This window comes from Chamaea fasciata, unplaced genomic scaffold, assembly GCF_029207755.1.
Source record: "Chamaea fasciata isolate MVZ Bird 193981 ecotype frontalis unplaced genomic scaffold, bChaFas1.0.hap1 SCAF_15, whole genome shotgun sequence".
NCBI classification, from domain to species: domain Eukaryota; kingdom Metazoa; phylum Chordata; class Aves; order Passeriformes; family Sylviidae; genus Chamaea; species Chamaea fasciata.
The window spans coordinates 81398-103163 of record NW_027094100.1 but is presented as its reverse complement, the minus strand read 5'-3'; the positions used below and the strand labels follow the sequence as shown (position 1 = coordinate 103163).

General features: G+C 51.6%; 3 long non-coding RNA genes across 3 annotated transcripts; all 3 read left to right on the top strand.

The window, feature by feature from the left end:
• The first annotated feature begins 10968 nt into the window (after nt 1–10968).
• Nucleotides 10969–11612, top strand: LOC136297460 (uncharacterized). Its single transcript, XR_010723173.1, has 3 exons — nt 10969–11238; nt 11317–11358; nt 11449–11612. It is a non-coding gene; the product is annotated as an uncharacterized lncRNA (long non-coding RNA).
• A 4222-nt stretch (nt 11613–15834) lies between these two features.
• On the top strand, nt 15835–16478 carry LOC136297461 (uncharacterized). Its single transcript, XR_010723174.1, has 3 exons — nt 15835–16104; nt 16183–16224; nt 16315–16478. It is a non-coding gene; the product is annotated as an uncharacterized lncRNA (long non-coding RNA).
• A 4209-nt stretch (nt 16479–20687) lies between these two features.
• Nucleotides 20688–21344, top strand: LOC136297540 (uncharacterized). Its single transcript, XR_010723184.1, has 3 exons — nt 20688–20969; nt 21048–21089; nt 21180–21344. It is a non-coding gene; the product is annotated as an uncharacterized lncRNA (long non-coding RNA).
• The last annotated feature ends 422 nt before the right edge of the window (nt 21345–21766 follow it).

The following is a 21766-nucleotide window of genomic DNA, read 5'->3' as shown; positions in this document are numbered from 1 at the left end:
TCCATGTGCTTTGCTTGCTTTCATTAATGGCTGGATAACAAGTAGCTTTTATGCCTCCTCCTGTTACAACTGAAACCTGAGATGGCTTTTCCTAGGAAGTGAACAGTTGCATTAAGTGCTACTGCTGTTTCTCTCAGACAGGTATTTGTTGTCTGCCTCTTGCCAAAAGCTTACGCTGACAAGTCTTATTTTAAAAGGGGAAAGGGAAAGAGAGAAATTTTTAACTGAAATAATAAATTTTTCACAAACTGTAGTGTACTGTCTCGTGCACTTCCCCAGCCAAACCTACCTGACATTAGCTAAAAGTAGCGCGCCCAGAAATCGGCAGCATGACCATATCCTTTCCTTCGCTTTTTCCTCTTGTTCAGCCCTGCACTGAACAGCAGTGGGACTGGTGGGGTTCTTACCGGGAGTATTCAGATGCTCAGGTTGTGCTTTATATGTGTGAGCACTTGTGAGTCAAATTAGAAACGGCAGCTCTCGATCTAAGCACCGAATAAGTGGATTTAGTTTTGAAAGTATTCATACAGGAAGGTGTGGGGAAGGAAACTGGGGATTCCGTGGGTGTTTTTCTCATTCCTGTTGGGAAGACGGCAGGTCATTTCCTAGGCAAGCGTGCTGGAAATAAAGTTGGTAATGCTTGTGCTGGGTAATGGAGGTGTGACACTCCACTCTTGCTGTGAAGGAAGGAGAAGCCAATTATGGAAATATTTTGTTTAGGTTCAGATGATGCTGAGATGCTGCTTCTGAAAGCTGCACTGCTTCAGGTCATGTCTTTATCAGAAGGTTGTGCCCCACTTGGTAGCACAAAGCAACTTTGATTTTAGCAAGCTGCTAAAAGGTATGTGATGGGGGTTTGTATTTCCTCCAGTGTTTTCTCTGGCTGTTTACAAAGTCCACAGCAGAAGGGAAGGTTTGCTTTTCTGTGGAGATAAAGGAACTGTTTTCTAAAAGTAGCCCATTTTAGTTTCTCTGTTCTGTTTTTATTATTTATTAAGTTTTTGTTGTTTGGTCTTACTGTTGGATTGCCTGGGTGGTGACTTTTTAAAATGTGTTGTTGTTTCTCTGATGAGGGCCACAAAGACCCTACCCAGGCTCCGAGAGGCTCAGACACCAGTGCTTTGTGCTGCTGATGTCAGGTCAGATGGGGGCAGCTCAGGTTCTGATTGCACTGCGAGAGCTCCCTGACCTGTCACAAGAATAAGTGAGGTTATTCATGAGCTGGTGATAGCAGGGATGCAGGGAGAGACATGAGTGTGAAGTTCCATTGTCTGGAGCAAGTATTGTCGTGGTATAAGCATTTGTTGAGTTAAATTCTGTATTTTGCTCTCCAGTTTGTCCTTTGTCCTGCCTGTAGGTCACAGCTTTTCAAGGTTGCTGAGACTGATAGAAGAGATTTTATATTTCCATGCACGACCAGTGCTTTGTGCTGGGGTTAGGTGATGAAATCTCCCTCTGAGGGCTGGATTCCCGCCTTGGGTTGGCCAGCCTTCGCTGCAGTGTGTCTGGGGATCCCATGACATGAAGATCTGTGAATTGCCAGCTTGTCTCACAGTTGTGTTCTAAACCCTAAAACAGGAATGTTCTGAAGTCTCAGGCAGATGGACCGATGTGAAGTTTGTTTCTTGCGTTCACACCTCAGGTATCGTCACTGGAAAGGGCCTGCGGGAGGAGGTCCCTCCTCTTCTGCAGCACCAGATCCTGAAAGTGGCTTTGGAACTTCCTGCCAACAAGTTTGCCTGGTTCAGAGTACAGGTAAGAGGCTGGTGCAAAGTTATGTTTGCTTGCTCTGTTGTCCTCAAATGTTTACCTCTGGCATCGCCTTGTTTTAAATTAGTCCAGACATTTTAGGGGTGACCCTTTTGTAAAGCAGCAGGAATTACAGTCTTAGCAGTAGTGAAAACTCCCTTCTGAGCTGGAAGGTTTTTTACAGGGAAAACATTTTTTGCCTCCCTGATGAACGGAGGAGGATGTTGCTGTAGCTCTTTGTGTCTCTGGAGATGTTCCCTCACAAGAAAGAGTGTGCTGGATTCCACTTGTCTGGAAAGCCTGAGCTGCAGACCAGGGAAATGAGCTACTGATGGGAGCCGTCCCACCCCTTCCCAAGGAGGATTCCAACATTTTTTAATGCTCTCCATAATTGGTGGAAGCCATCAGGGCCCCAACTCTATTTTACTGCAGGCTTGTCAAATAAGAACTCTGTCAAGACTTGGCTTGTCACGTCAGGAGAAAAGAGTGGACCTGGCTTTGAGGAGGTAGCAGGGATAGACATGGAATGATTAGGGAATGAAATATGATTGATGAGGGAAGTTGCTTTGTCTTGGGCCCTTTCAATAGTTGGGGGTTTCTGTTACTACGGTCTTCTTCCGCTTTTCGGGCAAACATTTTGCAAATGAATGCAACGATGCTGGCTCATTGACTGCAAAGTAGTGTGAATGATCCCACTGGTTTCTGGCCTTGGGACTTTTGGGCAGGTCTATAAAGTAACACGCTTACCTTGCGTATCATTGTCAGTGCAACATAGTCCTATACAGTGTTGCTGTAGCAGAGGAATTCTAATACATTTTTCTTGTAGGACATCTCTGAAACAGAGAAGCTATCTGGTGAAAAATCAGTCTTCTATTTACTGATGAAAATGTTTGTTACAAGTACCCACTCTCATCTGAAAACTTCCAGCAAACAATTAATCTTCAGGGTACGTATTTGAATTGAAATATCGGGATATTCACTATATCCCACAGGTCTGAAATGCCAGGATGGTAAAATTTGTTCTTGAAGCAGCAGATACCTTTACTGCATGATTGTGTGGTCGACACCGGATTCAGGTTTAATTTAGCGATGATTTTCTTTGTTAGATCAGTAGTTTTCTAAACTGTCCTACAGGCTATTTGTAAGGCGCACTTTTTTTCTGCCTGTGATGACATGAAGATGTACAACCCTCTGAAAGCAGTATAACCTGCTTTCCAGAAATTATAGAGGTAAGGTTTTTATTGTCCACTATGCAGTTGACAAGTCCCACTAGTGAGTGGAAAGAAAAGGCCTCTTGAGTTGAGGGGGTGAGGAGAGTGGCAGGTACTTCTTTTCATCGACCTGCGCTTCCTCTTTCCTTTCCCAAAAGAAGGGATCATGAAGTTACTGTACAAAAAGATCTGCATCTCTTGGAGTTTTGTATTTGAGGTGTTTTGAGGTTTATTTACACACCTCCCCCTTTGTTTCCTGGACAGGTTTTACGTGACAGTGGCGTGTTTGAGTACACATGGAAGGGAACTTTCAGTTTGGCTGGAACATTTGGATAATGCTAAAGAAGACCAGAAGGAAGCAGTGATTCAGTTTTTGGAAAGGGTAACAGTGTTCAAATTAGCTGGATGAACAATGCAAAGAATAATGTTGGTGGGAACTAGAGATTTTGTTCTGTTGTTGAGAAACCTGTCAAAGACCAGTGAATGGATTCTCAGAAAAGCATTGTTTGGGGTTCTTTATACAGAGGTGGCATCATTCTTGTCTCAAATGGGAGGACAGGAAAATTATTTGCAGGAAAATGCAATCCAAAAGGATCAGTTCTTATTACAGCATTGTTGGTATAAGTGTAGAGAGCCGTATGTGTGGTACCTTTTATCTCCTCTTTAGGTGCCAAAATTATCAGACCTCAGTGAATTGTGGTCTTTTACAAGGAAAGCTGACACTTGCTGTTACTCTTCAGGATGTTGAATGCCCAGTGCTTCATTTCCAGTGCGGTCTCCCCAGGGACTCAGTCTGTGGTAGCAATCTGGATGCCAAATTGCCGTGGACCTTTCTTTTTTCCACTCCCATGCAGAGAAGGAACCGTAGACAGAATGCTGCAGAAGTGATATGGAAGTTGTCCTTCTAAAACCTGCCCATCTTCCAACACCTTTTTGCACACGGTCTTTCTTAGCAGCATATGCTTCCCCTGCGCTTGACAGCCAGCGCACTTACCTTCCTCTCCACCTTTGCTGACAGATCCTGCTGAAGCTGGTGCCAGAGCCCTGCCCCTGCACAGACAAGGCAGCAGACCTGGTTCAGGAAGCCAGCATGCTCCAGGTCGCCGTGTTTAATTAAACAGGACTCTGATAACATCAGCATCCCCGTCTCTCACATTGCTGGTATGTGGTGACTCCTCAAACACAATTTCACGACTTGGGGCTACATTTTCTATCCCCAGTAAGCAAACTGGGGATGGATAACTATAGAAATCCTGTTAAGTAAGGACCTCCAGGACTCAGCCCTCCATGTGAACTTGGTATCAGAAGTAGAAGTTGGAGTTGCAGTTACCACTTTAACCCCCAAAAGTAATTTCTGATGTGGTTGTGCCACTTTAACAGTATTTGAAGTCTCTATTCATGCTCTTGCAGCAGCATTTTTGAACTCAAATGGAAATTTAGTCCTTCTGCCTGGGGCTGTTCATAGAATTGTGGAATCCCAGAATGGTTTGGATGGGGAGGCCCCTTAAAGCTTGTCAGTTCCACCCCCTGCTATGGACAGGGAGACCTTTCAGTAGCCCAGGGTGCTCCAAGCCCCATCCAGCCTGGCTTTGGGCACTGCCGGGGATCCAGGGGCAGCGACAGCTTCTCTGGGCAGCCTGTGCTGGACAGCAGCATTGACAGGCAGAGTGAAGTTCAGCTGTGATTTTTGTGTTGCACTTAACAATGTATTGCGTGACAAATGGGGCTTTCATCCTTTCTTTGATATTTTTTTTTTTTTTTGGAGGGATTGAATTTAAAAAAAATGCCTTATATTCCTGGAGTGTTGCATTCTGCCTCTGTTGTTTTCCCAGTTAGTCTAGATCCTCTGCTTAGATTTTTTTCTTCACTTATTAGATGTCCTGATTATATGGTGGATGTCCTGATCGAGGGCAGTGATGGCTTAGATGAAGAAATTGGGCTCTCTTTAAATGAAGATGTGATGTCCAAACATTTCCCTTCAGTGCTGTTGTTCCTGCTGCGTTAGAAGCCAGGAATATGCTGTTGCTTCAGTCTGAAACTGGAACAGGTACAGATTTTTTGGTTTAATGTGTCATTTCTACCAGTGGAGTGAGAAGTGGCATCATTTTTACCCATTTTTAATAATTTTTTTACCATTTATCGTTTTTTAGCTTAAGACATGACATTATCTTCCCTGCAAGCAGAAGGAGATTCAAATCCACGGTGTTTCTTGCTCAAGAGAGGCATTGAAGCTCTGTAGGTGCCTCTGCCACTTTTCCCTGACCTTGAAGAGAAGAGACACTGTCCCTGCATGGACAGTCTGGGTCTGGAGGTAGTTGGCTTCAGTAACACAGTGTTTTAAAGGACAGAGTGTGGAGACCAGGAGAGGAAAGTGGTTTCCATGGCTGTAGGCAGCTCTTCCGAGATCAGGGAGAGAGGACTGCGCTGTTAAATAGGAAATGGATGCATTTTCCAAAGAAAACTATTTCAGAAATGAAGCTCTGGTGGCAAAGTTCTGCCACCTCCTTGAAGAAAGCGCTGGAGTCCCAGGGGCATCAGGCGGGCTTGGAGCAGGACTTGCCAACTCCACAGCACCTCACTGCGTTCTCTGGGTGTATTTGGCGATCGAGTAGCACCGGGGGTGGACTGGAAGTCCCAATTCTGAAAGAAAATTCTATTTAACTTGCACACGTTCACTGGGGTGCGTGCCCCGGTGCAAATCAGCTCTTCGCTGAGGTGGGGCTTGGCAGGGGTGTTTTGCTGTTGAAATACAGGCATGTTTAGCACAACACAGTGAGGGTGGATTATTTACTTCAGCAAGTACTGATGTGTGGAGGATTTTTCAGGTATCTCAGTGGTCAGGAACATTTGTCTAGGTCACTACAAACACTTCTTGATCTTATTCAATACTTTTCTGAGTGATGCTTTGTGGGCTGCTGCCGAGGCCCAAAGGAATGAGGGTTGCCCCAGTGTCTGTGCTCATGTTAATAGTTTAATTTATTTTTACTTTTCTAGGAGCACGCATCGTGGAGTACCTTGTTGCTGTTTTCACTGACCTCCTGCCCTCTCAGAGAGAACCACTTGCTCTCTGCTTGATATTCCAGCCCTATGATAAAGATCTCAAGTCCCTGAAAGTTGTTAAGTATCCTCAGCTCTACCAGTTCAGCCAATACTATAAACTCTGGATGCCCAAGCAATCTCAGGATCATGTGGTATGGAATACCTGAAGTTACTGAATTCTTGAGACAGTATTCCTATAAAAACCTTGCAGTTTCTAGAGGTGACATTTCCATCAGAAAAGTGCGGTTTTATTGAGCTAATTCTGTATTTGTTGTTGATCGTGTTAGGACACAAAATTTTGTGTTGGGACACAAGGACTAAAATGAAACAAAAGGTGTAAAAAAAAAAAACCCAAAATGATTTCAAGAGGGGAGATAGTCTGCAAAAAAATGTCCACTTAGGCCTGGATGCTGACTGCTATTGCTGGTCAATGATAGCAGCTGACAGGTCAGATTTCAAACTGTTTTGTTTAACAGGAGACTGGTTTGTTCCTTCTTGTGAGTAGGATCATTAGTTTTGCATGGGCAAAGCACCTCCAGATTTTCCATCTAGGAAAAGTAGTTAGGGAGCCATTTAAAAACATAATCCTGGAGGTGAACAGCTTGGCTTGGTATTACTGTGTGGAAAGGGAAGAATATATGTTCTGATTTTTCTCTCAACTTTCTTCCACAGCTGTTTTTGTGTTCCTGACTTCCATTGACATCGGGGACACGTGGCTTGGAGCCCAGGAGCCGGATATGTCACTTACCCGTGTCAGATGGGTCTGCACTCGTGCAGGTTAGGAATTACAGGATCGCTCGGAAACTCAGAAACAAGGAGAGGAAACTATTGTGTCTCTTTGCAAAAGAATTTATCTCCATCAGGGCATTAATTCAGGGAACTAACATTCCATCTTTAATGTTCTGTGCTCTGCCATTATCACACTGAGCCATGAAAGCCTCCTCAGCTGTTTTCATACAGACCTAACTTGTTTGATCAAAAAAATCGGTATTTTATTTCTGTGTGCAAACTCAGGGGACAGATTTTATTCAGCGTCTCTCAGGAGGACATTAAAGCTCGAACTTCCACTTTCTTAAACAATCTGAGACACAATATTACTTACCATTTTTGTTACAGGCATTATTAACTTTTTGAAGAACCGTAAAGACTGTTTTTGGACGTGTGTGTCATTAATATCCATCCTCTTTCCAATACAGAATGGCAAAGAAAGGCTGCAGAGCGTCCTACAATATGCTCTCAGTGTAAATAACGAGGAGCCAGAGGCAGCACTGGTTGGACAGTGGCCTTGGGCTCCACCCCGGCCCCCCCCCAGGCCGCGCTGTAGTAGATTTCTGTTTGGTTTGTGTCCAAGAAGTGGGATTTGTGCTGGAGAGGTGCTTTTGGGAAGAAAGGATGGAGTAAATCTGCTCCAGGGAAGTGCAAGGAAGAGCTACCTACCAGGGGAGGGCAGTATTTACAAACTGTCTCTGTATTTGCCTGTAATTCTGGGTGTTTGGATTTAGCCTGGGATTGTCAGCTAAGTTATAAACAAGCCAACCCGGCTACTGAACTCCCAATGAACGTTTGGAACCCTTGCACAGAAAGACAAGGTAGTGATGATTCCAAAGGAGAAAATGTAAATGAAGGGTAACGATTGCTGGGAAATTTCCTTAGGAATTGTGAACCTCACACAAACGGAATTTAGGAGGTGGAATCCCAGTTTCAGCCTTGGGCACGTGCAGGAGCAGAGGGGTCCTTATTCACAGCAAGGAAAGCCCGGTGCCCCAGCGTGTCAGTGCACACAGTGCAATGTCCAGGAAATGAGCAGCAGGGACTGGCAGCAGCTGCAGGTGAGAGCTGTCACAGGATGATTGAGGGGACAGAGCAGCCCCAGGTGAGAGCTGTCACACTGATGAGGGGACAGAGCAGCCCCAGGTGAGAGCTGTCACACTGATGAGGGGACAGGTGTAAGCTGTAAAGGATAACGAGGGGGCAGGTCCTGCCAGCACTGCTTTAAGAGGGGAGCCCGAGCTCAGTTTGGCACGGAGCTGCGGGAGGAGAGGGGTTTATGCTGGGCTCCCAGGTGAGGCTCATGGAAGGATGGTGAGTTCATCTCACAGGGGCTGGGGGAGGCCTTGGGCGTGGAACATTACTTCAGGAGGTGCTGAGGGACAAACCTTTGTGCCGAGCAGCAGCAGCAGCAGCACAAAAGGTTGAAATAAGTTTTGGTTTGGCATGTAGTGATGGGATTGGCGTCTATGGTGTGCTAGTGTTGTCTAAAGGTTTAAACTTTAATGTTTATTTTTAAAGTTTTAAGTTAATGAATTAATATGGGTCACAAGACATGGGCTTTTTCCTTTTTATTTGGCTAGAGGGAAGTCTTTAACTTTGGGGGGGCTCTGAGTATATGTTCTGGAGTATTATTAAGGGGTTTGGACATGGTGTTGTTTTTATTATATTCAGGAGTTTGACTAGGGGTGATAAGAGTTGGCTTTTTTTGCTGGAATTTTTTTGGGGTTGTCTGTTTGAAAATTTATATATTTATGCAGTTAAGTGTGCTGGTGTTTCTGGTGTAACTCTTCAGCATATGTTATTGTTTGTGTGTTTTAGGTGGTCCACTTCTCTTACGCCCTGACCGATTGGCCAAGAGATCTGCTGAGATCATACATCGATGTTTGTTTTATTTCTTGTAGCCGAATAAGAGACAGCAGCCCGGTGACAGCAGGAAATTCCCAGAGGGCAAGGCGGCATTCTGTGGCACCCGGCGTGGATTCTCATCCCCAGACGTCCAAGAGATAAGTGGAGGGTTCAGAGCCACAGAGGGGATGAAAGTGGAGTGCTGGGTCAGGACTTGTCAGGAGGGGTTTTTGAGTCAGGTGTGGAGATAGGGATGTCCAAGATGTGCCAATTGAGAGTACAGGTGTACCAGCCCGACCCCACCCCTACCCCAGACCCGAAGGAGTAGCCCTAAAGACATGCCCGTTTCCCTGAGTGCAGGTACAGGCAGGAGCCCTTATGCAGGACAATGCCAGAAGGCCTGGCTGCGAGGTGCAGGGCTCTAAAGAAGTTGGGTTTAGAAGGGGGGAGGTGTAGCCACACACACAGAGGCTGAGGTAAAGGACTCAAGGACTAGAGGACACACGGTGAAACTCAGGGGAGCAGGCTAGGATACAAGTCAGAGTACAGGTGTAGCGGCCCTCACAGCACTGCTACCAGCACACTTCCCCTGAGAGCAGGTGCAGGCAGCAGCCCTAGTGCAGGAACACACCAGAAGCTCTGACCTGTGCAGACACAGTCAGGCTAGGGCCAGGCAGGAAGCGATAGTGGGGAGCAGGATCCAACAGGGCTGGGGATAACGGGGGTTTCCCGCCCCACCCACCCTGGGATTCCCTGTCTCTCCGCAGCCGGTGGAAGTGCTCCTGATTCCCTCTCGAGGCGGCGGTTGGTAAGGCTTCGTGCCTTTTGCCACCGCAAAGAGTTCGGCTCTGTCAGCCTCTGCCCTGTCTCAGGGCCACGTTTCTTAGGGTAGGCAGGGAACAACTGTGGATGTACCTGTCCTGCGTGCGGGACAGCTCTTGGGACCCTAACGGTGCAGAGCGTCCCCGGCTGCAAGGTCTAGGGCTCTGAAGAAGCAGGGTTCAGAAGGGGGGAGGTTACAGTGATACACACAGAGGCTGAGGTAAAGGACTCAAGGACTAGAGAACACACAGTGAAAATCAGGGGTACAGCCTAGGATACAAGTCAGAGTACAGGCATCCCGGCCCTCACAGCGCTGCTGCCAACACCGTTTCCCTGAGAGCAGGTGCCGGCAGCAATCCTAACGCAAGACAAGGCCAGAAGTCCTGAGAGGTGCAGGCAGTAGCCCTAAGCTAGGGCCAGGCAGGAAGTGACAGTGGTGGGGCAGAGTCCACAGGGTTGAGGTTCACCGGGGATGTCCACCCTGCGTTCCTGTCCTGCTCTAACCGGGGATGCTCACAGCCCTAATGGAGGCCACGGTGGGTGAGCTCGGTGCCAGTAACGCCTCTAAGGCTTTGGCGCTGCGAGCGTCGGCCTCCGAGCTCAGCTGAAGCACGCACGGGGCCCGAGGACCCGGTCCTGCTTAAGAGACGGTGAGTAGCAGAGCTGCTGGGTTTTGGCTGATGTGCAGCTAAGATTATGCTTTGATATTTGGTTTTCTTTATCGTAGCTGACTAGGAGACAGCAGCCCAGTGACGGGAGGAATTTCTCTGAGGGAGAGGCAGCCTTCTTTGGCACCCGGCGTGGATTCACCTCCCCAGACATTTGAGAGATAAGTGGAGGGCTTGGAGCCACAGAGGGGATGAAAGCGGGGTACCAGGGCAGGGGTCAGCGGGAGGGATTTTTCGAGTCGGGTTTGGAGCTGGGGATGTCCCAGATGTGACCCCTTAGGCTACATGAAGGGGAAAGTCTCATTTTTCATGTCAGTGCTGAGGTGTGCAGGGCAGAGCAGTCCTGGTGTGTGTTGTGTCACTTGTCTGTTGTGCACTCTGTCTGTTTGGTGTCTTGTCTTTTCCTTTAGTCCTTTCAGGGGCCTGTCCAAACCCCTGGCATCAGTCTTAGCATTTCTGATCTCTGTGCTCCTCAGCCAGGTGCCTTTGTCTCAGCTGCTCGGACACTCATCAGAATCCATCTCTCTTCACAAGCATCCGGTCCGATGCCTTTTCAGGTCTTGTTCTGAGCTGTATTGACAGCCGTGCACCGCCCTGATCCATTCCGGCGGGTTAGGTCTTGTGAGAATGCAAAGACAGGTGGAGGATTCTGACCGTAGGATTCTCGGGCATCCATCTCTGCGTCTCTTGGGATAAGTCATCCCGATGGCATCTTGTTCCTGCAGGGTTCTCTGAGCCTGGCCAGCTCACCTTCCATCTTACCTCGGTCATCTCATTCCGAGTTCTCTGGACCCTCAGGGTCGTTCTTCTTGCCAGAGTTTTCTGTCCCTGTTGCGTCCCCTCGTTTGTCCTGTGCTGTGTCACGGGTGTTGGTGTGTGTTTGGCCCGGAGCTGCTCTGCCTTGCTGCTCAGTCTGGGTGTAGGGGTACGAGGGTAATAGTCCTGGGGGCTTGAAATTTGTGATGTGGGGTGTGGTTAGACTGTAGAGGGTATTCCTAGATTGCCACAAGATGTCTGGAGCTGTCAAGGTATCCTGCAGCACTCTGACTTTTGTCCTGACTCTGTTTCAGATGCAGAGAGATGAAATCTGTGGCAGAGCCCCCCATCCTGGGTGAGGGGGCTCCCCTGAGAAGGTCAGTCCCTGTTTCTGTTTGCAGGGGAGGTGTAAATGATGGCTGTGTTACAGCTCTGTTCTTTGTCTTTATTTTTAGGTGGTGAAGCCGGATCTCAGCAGTCAAGCTGACGTGGGCGAGGTGAGCAGTGACGGGTGGACAGAAGCCGTTGCTATTGTTCAAGCCTCACTCGCTGGTGCAACTCTAAGCCTCCGTTATTGTGCGTTTTAGGGAGTCCACTCGCAGGAGGCCGAGCTCCCCTCTCACCAACGGGACGACAGACCCGCGTCACCTCACCCGTGAGCCCTCCGGGAGCATTCCAGGAGTCTGTGATGGAGCCTTGATCTTCTCCTTGTGAAGGCCCCATCCAGGTAGGCTTGGATAACGGCCGAGGAGTTGAGGTGAGTCAGGGAGGAGAAGGAGGGAGGGTCCCCTCAAGTTCCAGCGCTGCCACGTCACCTTGTCTGCTCTTTACCCAGGCAGACCCTGCGACGCCGGCGTTGGCCTCTGAGCGCAGCTGAAGCGCGGGGCCGAGGACACAGGCAAGCTTAGGAGACAGTGAGTAGCAGAATTGTCGGGTTTTGGGTGATGGGCTGCTAAGATCACGCATTCATGTTTGGTTTTCTTTATTGTAGCTGACTAAGAGACAGCAGCCCGGCGACAGCAGGAGTTTCCCTGAGGGAGAGGCGGCCTTCTTTGGACCTGGCAGGGATTTGCCTCCCTGGTTGCCTGAGAGATAAGTGGAGGGCTATGGCTCACAGAGGGGATGAAAGCAGGATGCCAGGGCAGGGATCACCGGGAGGGGTTTTTTAAGTCAGATTTGGAGTTGGGGGCACCAAGATGTGACCCCTTAGGCTACATGAAGGGAAAGTCTCATTTTTCATGTCAGTGCTGAGGTCTGCAGGGCAGAGCAGTCCTGGTGTGTGTTGTGTCACTTGTCTGTTGTGCACTCTGTCTGTTTGGTGTCTTGTCTTTTCCTTTTGTCCTTTCAGGGGCCTGTCCAAACCCCTGGCATCAGTCTTAGCATTTCTGATCTCTGTGCTCCTCAGCCAGGTGCCTTTGTCTCAGCTGCTCGGACACTCATCAGAATCCATCTCTCTTCACAAGCATCCGGTCCGATGCCTTTTCAGGTCTTGTTCTGAGCTGTATTGACAGCCGTGCACCGCCCTGATCCATTCCGGCGGGTTAGGTCTTGTGAGAATGCAAAGACAGGTGGAGGATTCTGACCGTAGGATTCTCGGGCATCCGTCTCTGCGTCTCTTGGGAAAAGTCATCCCGATGGCATCTTGTTCCTGCAGGGTTCTCTGAGCCTGGCCAGCTCACCTTCCATCTTACCTCGGTCATCTCATTCCGAGTTCTCTGGACCCTCAGGGTCGTTCTTCTTGCCAGAGTTTTCTGTCCCTGTTGCGTCCCCTCGTTTGTCCTGTGCTGTGTCACGGGTGTTGGTGTGTGTTTGGCCCGGAGCTGCTCTGCCTTGCTGCTCAGTCTGGGTGTAGGGGTACGAGGGTAATAGTCCTGGGGGCTTGAAATTTGTGATGTGGGGTGTGGTTAGACTGTAGAGGGTATTCCTAGATTGCCACAAGATGTGTGGAGCTGTCAAGGTATCCTGCAGCACTCTGACTGTTGTCCTGACTTTGTTTCAGATGCGGAGAGATGAAATCTGTGGCAGAGCCCCCCATCCTGGGTGAGGGGGCTCCCCTGAGAAGGTCAGTCCCTGTTTCTGTTTGCAGGGGAGGTGTAAATGATGGCTGTGTTACAGCTCTGTTCTTTGTCTTTATTTTTAGGTGGTGAAGCCGGATCTCAGCAGTCAAGCTGACGTGGGCGAGGTGAGCAGTGACGGGTGGACAGAAGCCGTTGCTATTGTTCAAGCCTCACTCGCTGGTGCAACTCTAAGCCTCCGTTATTGTGCGTTTTAGGGAGTCCACTCGCAGGAGGCCGAGCTCCCCTCTCGCCAACGGGACGACAGACCCGGGTCACCTCACCCGTGAGCCCTCCGGGAGCATTCCAGGAGTCTGTGATGGAGCCTTGATCTTCTCCTTGTGAAGGCCCCATCCAGGTAGGCTTGGATAACGGCCGAGGAGTTGAGGTGAGTCAGGGAGGAGAAGGAGGGAGGGTCCCCTCAAGTTCCAGCGCTGCCACGTCACCTTGTCTGCTCTTTACCCAGGCAGACCCTGCGACGCCGGCGTTGGCCTCTGAGCGCAGCTGAAGCGCGGGGCCGAGGACACAGGCAAGCTTAGGAGACAGTGAGTAGCAGAATTGTCGGGTTTTGGGTGATGGGCTGCTAAGATCACGCATTCATGTTTGGTTTTCTTTGTTGTAGCTGACTAAGAGACAACAGCCCGGCGACAGCAGGAGTTTCCCTGAGGGAGAGGCGGCCTTCTTTGGCACCCGGCGTGGATTCTCATCCCCAGACGTCCAAGAGATAAGTGGAGGGTTCAGAGCCACAGAGGGGATGAAAGTGGAGTGCTGGGTCAGGACTTGTCAGGAGGGGTTTTTGAGTCAGGTGTGGAGATAGGGATGTCCAAGATGTGCCAATTGAGAGTACAGGTGTACCAGCCCGACCCCACCCCTACCCCAGACCCGAAGGAGTAGCCCTAAAGACATGCCCGTTTCCCTGAGTGCAGGTACAGGCAGGAGCCCTTATGCAGGACAATGCCAGAAGGCCTGGCTGCGAGGTGCAGGGCTCTAAAGAAGTTGGGTTTAGAAGGGGGGAGGTGTAGCCACACACACAGAGGCTGAGGTAAAGGACTCAAGGACTAGAGGACACACGGTGAAACTCAGGGGAGCAGGCTAGGATACAAGTCAGAGTACAGGTGTAGCGGCCCTCACAGCACTGCTACCAGCACACTTCCCCTGAGAGCAGGTGCAGGCAGCAGCCCTAGTGCAGGAACACACCAGAAGCTCTGACCTGTGCAGACACAGTCAGGCTAGGGCCAGGCAGGAAGCGATAGTGGGGAGCAGGATCCAACAGGGCTGGGGATAACGGGGGTTTCCCGCCCCACCCACCCTGGGATTCCCTGTCTCTCCGCAGCCGGTGGAAGTGCTCCTGATTCCCTCTCGAGGCGGCGGTTGGTAAGGCTTCGTGCCTTTTGCCACCGCAAAGAGTTCGGCTCTGTCAGCCTCTGCCCTGTCTCAGGGCCACGTTTCTTAGGGTAGGCAGGGAACAACTGTGGATGTACCTGTCCTGCGTGCGGGACAGCTCTTGGGACCCTAACGGTGCAGAGCGTCCCCGGCTGCAAGGTCTAGGGCTCTGAAGAAGCAGGGTTCAGAAGGGGGGAGGTTACAGTGATACACACAGAGGCTGAGGTAAAGGACTCAAGGACTAGAGAACACACAGTGAAAATCAGGGGTACAGCCTAGGATACAAGTCAGAGTACAGGCATCCCGGCCCTCACAGCGCTGCTGCCAACACCGTTTCCCTGAGAGCAGGTGCCGGCAGCAATCCTAACGCAAGACAAGGCCAGAAGTCCTGAGAGGTGCAGGCAGTAGCCCTAAGCTAGGGCCAGGCAGGAAGTGACAGTGGTGGGGCAGAGTCCACAGGGTTGAGGTTCACCGGGGATGTCCACCCTGCGTTCCTGTCCTGCTCTAACCGGGGATGCTCACAGCCCTAATGGAGGCCACGGTGGGTGAGCTCGGTGCCAGTAACGCCTCTAAGGCTTTGGCGCTGCGAGCGTCGGCCTCCGAGCTCAGCTGAAGCACGCACGGGGCCCGAGGACCCGGTCCTGCTTAAGAGACGGTGAGTAGCAGAGCTGCTGGGTTTTGGCTGATGTGCAGCTAAGATTATGCTTTGATATTTGGTTTTCTTTATCGTAGCTGACTAGGAGACAGCAGCCCAGTGACGGGAGGAATTTCTCTGAGGGAGAGGCAGCCTTCTTTGGCACCCGGCGTGGATTCACCTCCCCAGACATTTGAGAGATAAGTGGAGGGCTTGGAGCCACAGAGGGGATGAAAGCGGGGTACCAGGGCAGGGGTCAGCGGGAGGGATTTTTCGAGTCGGGTTTGGAGCTGGGGATGTCCCAGATGTGACCCCTTAGGCTACATGAAGGGGAAAGTCTCATTTTTCATGTCAGTGCTGAGGTGTGCAGGGCAGAGCAGTCCTGGTGTGTGTTGTGTCACTTGTCTGTTGTGCACTCTGTCTGTTTGGTGTCTTGTCTTTTCCTTTAGTCCTTTCAGGGGCCTGTCCAAACCCCTGGCATCAGTCTTAGCATTTCTGATCTCTGTGCTCCTCAGCCAGGTGCCTTTGTCTCAGCTGCTCGGACACTCATCAGAATCCATCTCTCTTCACAAGCATCCGGTCCGATGCCTTTTCAGGTCTTGTTCTGAGCTGTATTGACAGCCGTGCACCGCCCTGATCCATTCCGGCGGGTTAGGTCTTGTGAGAATGCAAAGACAGGTGGAGGATTCTGACCGTAGGATTCTCGGGCATCCATCTCTGCGTCTCTTGGGATAAGTCATCCCGATGGCATCTTGTTCCTGCAGGGTTCTCTGAGCCTGGCCAGCTCACCTTCCATCTTACCTCGGTCATCTCATTCCGAGTTCTCTGGACCCTCAGGGTCGTTCTTCTTGCCAGAGTTTTCTGTCCCTGTTGCGTCCCCTCGTTTGTCCTGTGCTGTGTCACGGGTGTTGGTGTGTGTTTGGCCCGGAGCTGCTCTGCCTTGCTGCTCAGTCTGGGTGTAGGGGTACGAGGGTAATAGTCCTGGGGGCTTGAAATTTGTGATGTGGGGTGTGGTTAGACTGTAGAGGGTATTCCTAGATTGCCACAAGATGTCTGGAGCTGTCAAGGTATCCTGCAGCACTCTGACTTTTGTCCTGACTCTGTTTCAGATGCAGAGAGATGAAATCTGTGGCAGAGCCCCCCATCCTGGGTGAGGGGGCTCCCCTGAGAAGGTCAGTCCCTGTTTCTGTTTGCAGGGGAGGTGTAAATGATGGCTGTGTTACAGCTCTGTTCTTTGTCTTTATTTTTAGGTGGTGAAGCCGGATCTCAGCAGTCAAGCTGACGTGGGCGAGGTGAGCAGTGACGGGTGGACAGAAGCCGTTGCTATTGTTCAAGCCTCACTCGCTGGTGCAACTCTAAGCCTCCGTTATTGTGCGTTTTAGGGAGTCCACTCGCAGGAGGCCGAGCTCCCCTCTCACCAACGGGACGACAGACCCGCGTCACCTCACCCGTGAGCCCTCCGGGAGCATTCCAGGAGTCTGTGATGGAGCCTTGATCTTCTCCTTGTGAAGGCCCCATCCAGGTAGGCTTGGATAACGGCCGAGGAGTTGAGGTGAGTCAGGGAGGAGAAGGAGGGAGGGTCCCCTCAAGTTCCAGCGCTGCCACGTCACCTTGTCTGCTCTTTACCCAGGCAGACCCTGCGACGCCGGCGTTGGCCTCTGAGCGCAGCTGAAGCGCGGGGCCGAGGACACAGGCAAGCTTAGGAGACAGTGAGTAGCAGAATTGTCGGGTTTTGGGTGATGGGCTGCTAAGATCACGCATTCATGTTTGGTTTTCTTTATTGTAGCTGACTAAGAGACAGCAGCCCGGCGACAGCAGGAGTTTCCCTGAGGGAGAGGCGGCCTTCTTTGGACCTGGCAGGGATTTGCCTCCCTGGTTGCCTGAGAGATAAGTGGAGGGCTATGGCTCACAGAGGGGATGAAAGCAGGATGCCAGGGCAGGGATCACCGGGAGGGGTTTTTTAAGTCAGATTTGGAGTTGGGGGCACCAAGATGTGACCCCTTAGGCTACATGAAGGGAAAGTCTCATTTTTCATGTCAGTGCTGAGGTCTGCAGGGCAGAGCAGTCCTGGTGTGTGTTGTGTCACTTGTCTGTTGTGCACTCTGTCTGTTTGGTGTCTTGTCTTTTCCTTTTGTCCTTTCAGGGGCCTGTCCAAACCCCTGGCATCAGTCTTAGCATTTCTGATCTCTGTGCTCCTCAGCCAGGTGCCTTTGTCTCAGCTGCTCGGACACTCATCAGAATCCATCTCTCTTCACAAGCATCCGGTCCGATGCCTTTTCAGGTCTTGTTCTGAGCTGTATTGACAGCCGTGCACCGCCCTGATCCATTCCGGCGGGTTAGGTCTTGTGAGAATGCAAAGACAGGTGGAGGATTCTGACCGTAGGATTCTCGGGCATCCGTCTCTGCGTCTCTTGGGAAAAGTCATCCCGATGGCATCTTGTTCCTGCAGGGTTCTCTGAGCCTGGCCAGCTCACCTTCCATCTTACCTCGGTCATCTCATTCCGAGTTCTCTGGACCCTCAGGGTCGTTCTTCTTGCCAGAGTTTTCTGTCCCTGTTGCGTCCCCTCGTTTGTCCTGTGCTGTGTCACGGGTGTTGGTGTGTGTTTGGCCCGGAGCTGCTCTGCCTTGCTGCTCAGTCTGGGTGTAGGGGTACGAGGGTAATAGTCCTGGGGGCTTGAAATTTGTGATGTGGGGTGTGGTTAGACTGTAGAGGGTATTCCTAGATTGCCACAAGATGTGTGGAGCTGTCAAGGTATCCTGCAGCACTCTGACTGTTGTCCTGACTTTGTTTCAGATGCGGAGAGATGAAATCTGTGGCAGAGCCCCCCATCCTGGGTGAGGGGGCTCCCCTGAGAAGGTCAGTCCCTGTTTCTGTTTGCAGGGGAGGTGTAAATGATGGCTGTGTTACAGCTCTGTTCTTTGTCTTTATTTTTAGGTGGTGAAGCCGGATCTCAGCAGTCAAGCTGACGTGGGCGAGGTGAGCAGTGACGGGTGGACAGAAGCCGTTGCTATTGTTCAAGCCTCACTCGCTGGTGCAACTCTAAGCCTCCGTTATTGTGCGTTTTAGGGAGTCCACTCGCAGGAGGCCGAGCTCCCCTCTCGCCAACGGGACGACAGACCCGGGTCACCTCACCCGTGAGCCCTCCGGGAGCATTCCAGGAGTCTGTGATGGAGCCTTGATCTTCTCCTTGTGAAGGCCCCATCCAGGTAGGCTTGGATAACGGCCGAGGAGTTGAGGTGAGTCAGGGAGGAGAAGGAGGGAGGGTCCCCTCAAGTTCCAGCGCTGCCACGTCACCTTGTCTGCTCTTTACCCAGGCAGACCCTGCGACGCCGGCGTTGGCCTCTGAGCGCAGCTGAAGCGCGGGGCCGAGGACACAGGCAAGCTTAGGAGACAGTGAGTAGCAGAATTGTCGGGTTTTGGGTGATGGGCTGCTAAGATCACGCATTCATGTTTGGTTTTCTTTGTTGTAGCTGACTAAGAGACAACAGCCCGGCGACAGCAGGAGTTTCCCTGAGGGAGAGGCGGCCTTCTTTGGCACCCGGCGTGGATTCTCATCCCCAGACGTCCAAGAGATAAGTGGAGGGTTCAGAGCCACAGAGGGGATGAAAGTGGAGTGCTGGGTCAGGACTTGTCAGGAGGGGTTTTTGAGTCAGGTGTGGAGATAGGGATGTCCAAGATGTGCCAATTGAGAGTACAGGTGTACCAGCCCGACCCCACCCCTACCCCAGACCCGAAGGAGTAGCCCTAAAGACATGCCCGTTTCCCTGAGTGCAGGTACAGGCAGGAGCCCTTATGCAGGACAATGCCAGAAGGCCTGGCTGCGAGGTGCAGGGCTCTAAAGAAGTTGGGTTTAGAAGGGGGGAGGTGTAGCCACACACACAGAGGCTGAGGTAAAGGACTCAAGGACTAGAGGACACACGGTGAAACTCAGGGGAGCAGGCTAGGATACAAGTCAGAGTACAGGTGTAGCGGCCCTCACAGCACTGCTACCAGCACACTTCCCCTGAGAGCAGGTGCAGGCAGCAGCCCTAGTGCAGGAACACACCAGAAGCTCTGACCTGTGCAGACACAGTCAGGCTAGGGCCAGGCAGGAAGCGATAGTGGGGAGCAGGATCCAACAGGGCTGGGGATAACGGGGGTTTCCCGCCCCACCCACCCTGGGATTCCCTGTCTCTCCGCAGCCGGTGGAAGTGCTCCTGATTCCCTCTCGAGGCGGCGGTTGGTAAGGCTTCGTGCCTTTTGCCACCGCAAAGAGTTCGGCTCTGTCAGCCTCTGCCCTGTCTCAGGGCCACGTTTCTTAGGGTAGGCAGGGAACAACTGTGGATGTACCTGTCCTGCGTGCGGGACAGCTCTTGGGACCCTAACGGTGCAGAGCGTCCCCGGCTGCAAGGTCTAGGGCTCTGAAGAAGCAGGGTTCAGAAGGGGGGAGGTTACAGTGATACACACAGAGGCTGAGGTAAAGGACTCAAGGACTAGAGAACACACAGTGAAAATCAGGGGTACAGCCTAGGATACAAGTCAGAGTACAGGCATCCCGGCCCTCACAGCGCTGCTGCCAACACCGTTTCCCTGAGAGCAGGTGCCGGCAGCAATCCTAACGCAAGACAAGGCCAGAAGTCCTGAGAGGTGCAGGCAGTAGCCCTAAGCTAGGGCCAGGCAGGAAGTGACAGTGGTGGGGCAGAGTCCACAGGGTTGAGGTTCACCGGGGATGTCCACCCTGCGTTCCTGTCCTGCTCTAACCGGGGATGCTCACAGCCCTAATGGAGGCCACGGTGGGTGAGCTCGGTGCCAGTAACGCCTCTAAGGCTTTGGCGCTGCGAGCGTCGGCCTCCGAGCTCAGCTGAAGCACGCACGGGGCCCGAGGACCCGGTCCTGCTTAAGAGACGGTGAGTAGCAGAGCTGCTGGGTTTTGGCTGATGTGCAGCTAAGATTATGCTTTGATATTTGGTTTTCTTTATCGTAGCTGACTAGGAGACAGCAGCCCAGTGACGGGAGGAATTTCTCTGAGGGAGAGGCAGCCTTCTTTGGCACCCGGCGTGGATTCACCTCCCCAGACATTTGAGAGATAAGTGGAGGGCTTGGAGCCACAGAGGGGATGAAAGCGGGGTACCAGGGCAGGGGTCAGCGGGAGGGATTTTTCGAGTCGGGTTTGGAGCTGGGGATGTCCCAGATGTGACCCCTTAGGCTACATGAAGGGAAAGTCTCATTTTTCATGTCAGTGCTGAGGTGTGCAGGGCAGAGCAGTCCTGGTGTGTGTTGTGTCACTTGTCTGTTGTGCACTCTGTCTGTTTGGTGTCTTGTCTTTTCCTTTAGTCCTTTCAGGGGCCTGTCCAAACCCCTGGCATCAGTCTTAGCATTTCTGATCTCTGTGCTCCTCAGCCAGGTGCCTTTGTCTCAGCTGCTCGGACACTCATCAGAATCCATCTCTCTTCACAAGCATCCGGTCCGATGCCTTTTCAGGTCTTGTTCTGAGCTGTATTGACAGCCGTGCACCGCCCTGATCCATTCCGGCGGGTTAGGTCTTGTGAGAATGCAAAGACAGGTGGAGGATTCTGACCGTAGGATTCTCGGGCATCCATCTCTGCGTCTCTTGGGATAAGTCATCCCGATGGCATCTTGTTCCTGCAGGGTTCTCTGAGCCTGGCCAGCTCACCTTCCATCTTACCTCGGTCATCTCATTCCGAGTTCTCTGGACCCTCAGGGTCGTTCTTCTTGCCAGAGTTTTCTGTCCCTGTTGCGTCCCCTCGTTTGTCCTGTGCTGTGTCACGGGTGTTGGTGTGTGTTTGGCCCGGAGCTGCTCTGCCTTGCTGCTCAGTCTGGGTGTAGGGGTACGAGGGTAATAGTGCCGGGGGCTTGAAATTTGTGATGTGGGGTGTGGTTAGACTGTAGAGGGTATTCCTAGATTGCCACAAGATGTCTGGAGCTGTCAAGGTATCCTGCAGCACTCTGACTTTTGTCCTGACTCTGTTTCAGATGCAGAGAGATGAAATCTGTGGCAGAGCCCCCCATCCTGGGTGAGGGGGCTCCCCTGAGAAGGTCAGTCCCTGTTTCTGTTTGCAGGGGAGGTGTAAATGATGGCTGTGTTACAGCTCTGTTCTTTGTCTTTATTTTTAGGTGGTGAAGCCGGATCTCAGCAGTCAAGCTGACGTGGGCGAGGTGAGCAGTGACGGGTGGACAGAAGCCGTTGCTATTGTTCAAGCCTCACTCGCTGGTGCAACTCTAAGCCTCCGTTATTGTGCGTTTTAGGGAGTCCACTCGCAGGAGGCCGAGCTCCCCTCTCACCAACGGGACGACAGACCCGCGTCACCTCACCCGTGAGCCCTCCGGGAGCATTCCAGGAGTCTGTGATGGAGCCTTGATCTTCTCCTTGTGAAGGCCCCATCCAGGTAGGCTTGGATAACGGCCGAGGAGTTGAGGTGAGTCAGGGAGGAGAAGGAGGGAGGGTCCCCTCAAGTTCCAGCGCTGCCACGTCACCTTGTCTGCTCTTTACCCAGGCAGACCCTGCGACGCCGGCGTTGGCCTCTGAGCGCAGCTGAAGCGCGGGGCCGAGGACACAGGCAAGCTTAGGAGACAGTGAGTAGCAGAATTGTCGGGTTTTGGGTGATGGGCTGCTAAGATCACGCATTCATGTTTGGTTTTCTTTGTTGTAGCTGACTAAGAGACAACAGCCCGGCGACAGCAGGAGTTTCCCTGAGGGAGAGGCGGCCTTCTTTGGCACCCGGCGTGGATTCTCATCCCCAGACGTCCAAGAGATAAGTGGAGGGTTCAGAGCCACAGAGGGGATGAAAGTGGAGTGCTGGGTCAGGACTTGTCAGGAGGGGTTTTTGAGTCAG